Genomic DNA, 9,035 nt, shown 5'->3' with positions numbered 1-9,035 from the left:
TAGAAGAAAAGCGCCAGCTCGGCAAACTGTCACCATCTGGATCGGTAGCGCACGATGGTTGCAGTTTGGCGAGCGTTTCTTAAACGCACCCTTGCGTGAAAATAGCCCCCAGAAAGAGTGACGTAGGACGAACGTTCGACGATGGCGGTAGCGTGGCTATATTTCTGCCACCGTAAGGTACGATCGCATGATACGATGCCCTTCGTCGTTGTTGGGCTCGAATGGCAGCGTTAAAAGAAACCTACGACCCGACCTGACAATAAATTCAGGTCCGTTCTTTACCGGGCGCGCTCGGACCAAGTTTTTAGTGTGATCAATTTACATATCGATTAGAATCTTGACAACTCCCCTGTGTCCTGGTTTGTCAGTGGCTGGAATTGTAATTGATCAAACCCCCGTTTAAAGATGAACGATGTCTCTACACTCTCTCGAATCCCATCGACGTGATGCGTGATTCAGATCCTTAAAAGAAAAAAATATGTGTCGTTTCGAATTGATGTTTCCATTACCAACAAAGCACATCATCGACGAAAAACGCGACTCACTCTTTCTTTCTCTCTCTCTCTCTCTCTCTCGCTTTCTTTCTCTCGCACAAACTCTCACTGACGCCTGTCAATGGCTTGCCCAGACATTGCCGTTTGCCTTCCAGTGACAGGTGTATGTCGCTTGCAAACACTCGTCCTTACTTCCCGCCCGTGCTTTCGTCACACAACGCCTGATGAGATTTCCCGGAACAGTTCACTCTCACTCGAGCAAACTCCACCGATGGAGACGCATGGTGCTTGTTCAGCGCCACACGGCATAGCCGATATGTCATGAACTCTCCACACATACTCACCGTGTCCTGTCAATTTCTAAAGATCCCATTTGGTTTCCATGGGTTTCCGCCAGCACAACCTAGATCAACTTTTTATCCCCCTGGCCTAACCCACCAGCAGCGTCCTTATGCCGTCGATACGCTCGCGAGTCGGTGGTGAGAACGAAGCAAGTTCCCCAGAAGAAAGAAACTGCTTTCCGGGGGCATGAATACTAAATTGTGAGCCGGTGGTGGGAATGGAGCGATATTTTCTTCATTCTTTGCGTCCTTCTCAAGCATGTACGTGTGAAGATCTGTTTCTGTTTTCGTCTGAAGCACAGCCCAGAGCATAATCAATGGCTGGTCAAGAGTTCGTTTCCCAGAACGCGTCGCTTCGCCAATCTAATCAACGACGTCACTCGGTGCGCTGTGATTAATTAATTTATCTATGTGTGTGATACGCTGCATACCATACCATCGGAATTGCGCCCATTCCTGTGGCTACAGTCTAACCGCTGGCAATTTCGAGTGATTGGAAAGTTGACTCAATTGATGTCAAATCGAACAAACAGTCAATTTCAATCAATCCAGCAAAAGCAACATCTCGGCAGCTCACGGGCGCAACAAATACTCCACATGGACGTCGAATCAATCCAACCGAGCCGTGGTCCTTTCCGGTTTGACCCCAAGGTCAGCAACCTCCGGCCTCGGCTCGGGAACAGGGTGGAGAGCTATTATTTGGGAGCTTTTATCAAAAATAAATCACCAACCTTTGCCCAACCATCACCAGGGCTTGACCGTCCCAAACGCCTCCCGCGGCGGAAAAAATTGATTAGATACCTTCCGGTTGGCTTGGACCCGATCCGGTGCGAGTGAAAAATCGATCGAGCTGACATTTTTCCGGCCCTTTGCTTTGCCGTCCCTGCTACCCATCGGAATGACCGGGTGGGGAAGCATCTTGGCACGTAAAAGTAGGTCCCGGCAACTAAAAGGCACCTGTCAATTGATCAGGCACCGGTTAAAGGCAACAGGCTCGAAATTCCAGGCAGATCGGCAACAGGAGCTCGGGTATGAAACTAAAAAATGGGAATCATTTTTTTCCCTTCCGTTCTGCTTCGCTTTAAACGAAAACGCACGGTCCGCTAGGCAGGTGGGATTAGGCTGTGCCATCAGTGGTCCTTTCGTTTAAAAAAATTCCATCCAGGAAGCATCCTTCATAAAGTGCGAATCGTTGGCAATCCATTTCTGCAGTGATCCTGGGGAAGATTTGCAACGTCCATCATGATGTCCCGCAGAACGTGTCGTCCGAAAGGGGGAAGACACAATATTTCAAATCGCTCCCCAGCGGACATGCACGTGTATTCCGAAACCGGCAAAGCCAGGCCAGCCATTGGGTTCATAAATTTTATCCAACCCTGCCCATTGTCCTGACCGTTGGCCCCATGCGACCAATTACGGCACAATCAGCGTAGGGCTTCAGTTCCACGAGATCCGACGCCAACGCGCAACCCCCGGTAGTGCGACATCAAACATCGTTGCAGGCAGGTTTGTTTTGGTGCGGCGAATATCAAGCACCGGCACCAGAAGTACGCCGCATTTCGGTGCCTTCTGTGACCAATTTAATGAGCGCGAAGTAGCATTCGCGCACGCCAACCTACCGAACTCAGTCGGAGCTCAGTCGCTTTGATGCTTGCTCCTATGTGACCGTAGAAACCACAGCACAGAAGAATAGGTACAGTAACGAGAGCCTTAAAGCCGCCATAACGGGAGCTTTTTTGCGACATTTATCACCAAGCATGGTTTTTGAAGCGTGAGCAAAGCGAAAAGAAATCCACATTAATGTCTCTTGCCGCCTGGAATGAAGTTTGTTTCACTCCTCTTTTGGAGGGCTCTTCTAATATTATTTTTTTTCGTTTTGCTTCTTGTGGATCAAATAAAAATATCCCACAAAGGTGTCGAAAGGACATGGATGATTTAACTACGAAAATAACCGATCCCCCTGGGGAGTAGATGGTGGAACGAAGACACGTTCTCGAGACTGTGGTGCCTTGCAGGAGTGAAACCTTCGTCGGAAGTGGACCTAACAGATCCACTAGCATCATCATCGCGTGGTTTATGACCGGCTCCGGGCTCATCAAAATGATGAAAAAGGATATCGTGTCGCTTCCATTTTCAAGGGTGGAATAAAGCTTGAACAAAAACGAGAGAAAAAAAACGGATCCAAAACCCAACCGCTGCCCACCAAACAAAGCGTAAGCCGCCGATAATTTCATTGTTTGGCCATCGAGCCTATACCGCCCGGGCACATGGCGGGCTGATCGAACGAAACCCACCACCCCAAAATGAGCAAAGCGAGCAAAAAGGAAGAGAGAAAAAAAACACCCATCGACCGCTGTCGAAGCGGAAAATGGTGGGATCAAAATGATGCCCCCATCAGCACCCTAGGAAAACGCTGGCACGGGAGGGGTGAGTAACACTAATCCGATGGGAAATCTTCCATCGTTTTAATGTGTCCACCAAACGCTCCTCGGAGAGCGTTTTGGGTAGACTCGGGAAAAGGTGCGGTTGGTCACGTGCCCCGGAAACGAGGAGGACGGATATTACGGATCTCTCGCCGGGTCTTCGAAGGCCCGAGCCTATCTCCGGGACGAGCCGGTACACCGGAAAAGGCCAGGCTGGCGTGGGTTGGGTGCCAATAAACCAGCATCAATATCATACCCGGGCGAGGCCGGGGCACCATGTTCCGTAATCGAATTTTGTGTAGTTCAGTGCTTTTGGGCGCGAGGCTACCCGGTAGCGTTGATGTGGAATGTTTAAACCACCCAGTACATCGGGTTCAGGCCCGCACTTGTGACCCACAAAATTGATGAAGACAGATGTTTTCCAACACTGGCGCCCCGGTGTTGATCGATATCCAGCCACAGAAGAGGCGACACGTGGCGAGGATGGAAAACAAAAGGACGAAATGTATATTGACCCATCCAATACACGGTAAACGACCGCATTTTCGTGGAACATGATATTAAGCTAGACTAAATTCCTTCGTTTGGTTTGCAAGAAAATGCACGGAAACGGCACGCACAATCCCGATCGGTTGTCATCTGCCAACACGTTGTGATTGGAATGGAATTGCAACAAATGAAGAAATTCTTTAAACAAGGCATCCCTTTTTCTCTTCATGCGTTTCTTTTTCGTTGATCAATACGAATGAACTTCGAAAGGTCCAGGAAAGAATTGTGACCAAAATTACCGATTATTCTGACGATTATTTGCTCGGAGCGCCATACGCTGAAGGAAATTCAACATGAACATACTTATGGAAACGCCTCTCTTAAAATATTCCTCGTTCTTTGTCACACATACAAACGTTCTTCCTTCCTAGACGATAGATGTGCCAGAGAAAATGAGGATAAAAAAAAATACATAACAGCTTTGACACCAAGACGCACGAGTTCGAGTAGCTCCGGCGTATTATATTCATCGCACGTTAGAGAGTCCGGCGCCGAATGGCGCACATGCAGCGTTACAGCGTTACACAATGTGACGACCTTCCCCATCGGCCCCATCGATCGGTTTATTTGGCTTCTTCGATCTAAATTCATCTCACATCCTCTCAAGACCGCTGGCTAGTTAATCGATGTTTCGAAAAAAAAAAGCCCCATCATAAGAGGCGTTCCATCCTGAGAAGAATTGGAGCTTTCGTGCTCGAAATTAATCCAAAAACGAAGGATCGATCCTCTGCCCTCCCGAAGGTCCTTAGATTGATGTGGCTCATGAATTTTATTGCGCAAAGCATCAATTAAAGACCCTATTAAAGTCTTATAGGATGAAAAAATCGTCATTTAGCCTCCGCATCCAGCAACCCTTCAGTTGTGAAATAAAACCGAACCATCGCAAAGCCGTTCATACTTGGGTAATGAGATTAATTTGTAATACATTTCACCCAGCATTGCTTACCCACGCGTCACCGTTATCCGTCCAACAGTGACGCCGGCTGCAAAACACCGGTTGGCGAGTGATGAACGCGTTGCAGAGGAAAATTAGCGATCGTCGTGAGGAACAAAACGGAAGATAAAATCCTGGGCAAAAGTTTTGCATCAACTGCTCTTGTCAGTTTGTCAAGCTGCTGTGCAATTTTTTAAATTTATTTTCTTTTCCGCCCGTTTACGAGCGCAGTGCACACGTGGAAAAGACCAGATTTGCCCACTTACCACCACGTGGCAGCACGCTGGCATACGGCGCATCCACCCGTAACATAAACTAAGCAATTTTTGTACGTCCCACCTGTACCAGCTGGTGTGACATAATGTGGCTTCTGTAACTAATTTCTCTTCGTCTACACTGATAAGGACCACACAAAAGCGCCTACTTTCTTTATGGCTCGCGTGGGTGAAAATTGCTTTTGATTAAAATGATTCCATCCGATCCGAAGAGGACGAAGAATTTCGCTGAAAACCGATATCGATAGGCAATAGCGCACTGCCAGAGCTGGCAATTTACTGCCCGTGCGAATTAAAACGACCTCCACCAGCCACCACTAGAGGTAGCGGCTTCCAACCATCAATCCATAATGGTCTAACATTTAGCCAATTACTCGGCATGTTCCACTCAAACCTTCTTCGACTTGATTATTTCGCCCCAACACATTAGGAAGCGAACCGGGCGACTCCCACTTGGCGGAGTGTTCTGGCAACTCAAATCCCTCGGTCGGACTTTAGCGGTTCTTTTATTTTTTTTGGCAAACTTTTGCTCTTTCTCATCAAACTGGCTAATGCCGGGCTTGCTTCTTTTGCTCCCTCCGCGTTCTCTCTCCGTTGGGGCAAACGGCAATGCTAACCAGCTCACAAGGATATCGGCCCCGAGGGGCGAACTGAGGGAGCTTTTTCGTAGCACGAGTCCTGGTTGACAAAACAACAAAATGAAAGTAAAGTTTTCGGGCAAATTGTAGCGCTTTCGGTCTCTTCGCTGCTCATTACCGAATGTTCCGACGCCGCCAGGGGCTTTCAGAAATACGCAAATTTTTCGCCTCTGGGGTTTTGAAAGTTTCAGCTTGATCGTTACGTCCTATGGGAGATGGACGGTGTTGTCACAGTTGTTAGGAAAGGTTGGTCGTTGATTTGCTTTTTTTTCCTACGAAATCGAAACGAAACAGCAACGGGTTAGTAGTCAACATTAGTTTCATAGATTAGATTTATGTAGTATATTTGATCATTGATGGAAACAGCATCCCATGGGAGCATGCAATCATACAGCCTGAACGTAGTACCGAAGCAGCGAATGCAACTGATTTTTCAGTGCTACGTTTGACCGCTGAGCGTCAGTACACTAGTTAATGGATGTTTTGTTTTAAGTTGTTTTTTTATTTTTCTATATTTTTGATCGTCAAATTAGCTTTGTATTCGCGATGACGCGTAACGCGTAAAAGTCAGATATTATCGATCGCAACCTAATTAACACAACTTTCCTGCAAACGGCTTCGCGAAAGCCATCAAAGCCGTCACACAACAACCACAGAAACTCGCTCCCGCAGATGGAGTGGATCTTGGCAGCAGAGAAGACAAGAAAAACAGCTTTCCCCGATACACTTTAAGAAATGGCGCCCATCGGACCGGGGAAATGAGACGTCTCAGGCACGCACGCAAAACACACGAGGAAAAAATAAACATGTGCAAATAGACACCCCGTCGCGAACGTCAGCCCAGCCTCGAAGCGATGCGGGCCGCTTGCTGACTGAAAACGACTCCAATCGACTTTCGTGGCGCATGGTGCCGGAGGTGGTTTAGGTGTTATTTCGTTTTATTTTTATTTTTTGCTGTCGTTTGTTGCTCTCCTAACGCTTCCCAATTGCCTCGAAACGCAACGGAACGAATGGGAAATGGGATGGGGAAGGCGACACAGGTAACAGTAATGATAATGATGATAATGATGACACTGCTGGTAGGCTAGAAATGTTGAAAATAAAAAACAGAATACTGATTTTGTCAACCAGCAGTAGCAAACGATCTAACGATGATAGACGAGGGGATCCATTTGGGAAGAAAGATAAAGTTAAAGGAGCTTGAGTGAGTTGGAGAAAGCGATCGATAAAGAGAGAGAGAGATAGAGAGAGAGAAAGAGAGAGAGAGAGAGAGAGAGACAGTGACCGAAAAATGGGACCGGTAAAATTGCTTTGTCGAAAAATTTAAATATCAAAGTAGACGCAGAGCAACCGTCAGGCAAGAGCGTTCGTGGGAAAATGCTGTCAAAAAAACGAAGGAGATGCAATGAATGGTAGTCAAAGGATGATAGTCAAAGGATGTTAGTGAATGGGGGAGCTACTAGCAAGGAAACCAAGTGATTAGAAAGAAAATTCAAAGGAAAAGTTTTTATATGTTAGATGGAAGTTGTGGGTGGAGAAAGCATGAGGGAAAGGGATGCAAACATTGTGACATAGTATCAAAGTAGGCACCTGTCACTGGCACAAAGCGATAGCCAAAAAAAGAAGGGCAAATTAGTAGGAAATCGAAAAAATCCACAGTGCCTTGTTTGCTGCATAAGCTTATTACGTCGTCATGATTCGCCAAATCGTCCAACAATGCTGCTCTTCGAGGTTGCAATCCTTCGATTTCCCAATGCCAGCATATCACGCTGCAAATGGCGGCGGAGGTGTATTTGCTTACGATAAAGCTCACGATCGCGTGCCCACGTGCTCACATACACACCGTCCGTCAGTGCATGAGCCTGGCTCTCGCGTCAGTTACGAAGCTTTAGCATGTTCCGATCGGGTCGGGGAAGGAAACTGTAGACTGTGGGCGTTAGTGTGTAAGAAATGCATCAATGTAGCAAAAAAATCGCCAAGCAAATCCTTACAACATCCCCATCACTCCATACCATACTGGGGAGTTTTTCTTTCTCCCCAATCCATTGCTTTTGCATTGCGAGTAGACCTAAAATTTTCTTATTTGATGAGCCAACAGAATAGAGCAACAAAATTATGCATATCTCAGTATAACGTGAAAATGGTTTTCCTTTTCTAAGCGCGACACTAAAGCTCTGTTACGGCCGGCAATCTGGATCAGCTAGATTTAAACAAGGTTCCTTCCGGAATGTATATGATGTAGTAGAGATCACCAACCAAACGGACAGTATCCAGCGGTCATGAAATGTACAGTAAACATGGCCAAACAATTTGACGTAAAAAGGGTAAATTGCAAACTAACTCTTGCGAGTAGTGCTAAATCCTAACCAATAGCGAGTCGCGATGTGCGCAGATGACAGCCATTTTGTTTCCTTTCACTAGCATCTACTACCTTGGCTCAAACGAAACTTTCCTATTGGATCTACAGTAAGGCGCTTGCGAATCGATAGGAATTGGGGATGGTTGTCCAGCAGTGCTTTCTGGGTGAGATATAAAAATATACATGTATCGCCTAGTTAGACTTTTAACAAGCTGTACGACAACTATAGCGATTAACTAGTCTGGCTTCAAATGCTGCATCGCGTGTAATATAGACTTGTTTTTCTCTTTCAAATCGTTGACTTTCTTAAGCCATTTTAGATTTTTCTCGACATCTGTTCAAAACAATCTTCTTCTATGACTATCGTAATAGGGTGGTTCGTAACAAAGCCAATTATCAGGTCACTCCTTGAGCGCTAAAATTGTTGTTAATGCGTAAGCAGCCTTTTCAGATTGAAGAGAATCAAATAGAAAGAAACCATCACTATTTAGCAATTAGCAAGCTAAACTGAACAAACCGAAACAATACCAAACATAAGCGCTCTATGGATTTCATACATGGAGTCACTGTGGTTTTAAACACGATTTTTTTCGGACAATGTTGAAATGCGGTACAATATAATGCAAAACTCAAAACGCCGAACTTGTGCTCGGGTGGAACTAATAAGAAAAACATATTCTTAAAAAACAAAAAATAAATGCATTACTAAATAAACACGCATGCACTCTAATTGAAGCTTTATTCCTTTTTTAATGAAAAAAAGACAAATGATGAAAATCATTTTAAAAAACGACCTAGAATACAATAAACAACCAGTTTCAAACGAAAAAGCTAATCTAATATTTGATTAAGTATAAGAAGAAGAACTGCAGAGAAAATCGAAGGAAAATAATAAATTCAGCATGACGATATTGCTTTGAATGACCGCGACAAAACAGAGAAAGCAAATTAATATTAACGTAAGTAATACAACTTCAACTAATAAAAAAACATGTGAAAACACATTTCTTCGATATTCTTGA

This window comes from Anopheles nili, chromosome 2 (assembly GCF_943737925.1).
Source record: "Anopheles nili chromosome 2, idAnoNiliSN_F5_01, whole genome shotgun sequence".
Lineage (NCBI taxonomy): Eukaryota > Metazoa > Arthropoda > Insecta > Diptera > Culicidae > Anopheles > Anopheles nili.
This window is presented reverse-complemented; position numbering follows the sequence as displayed.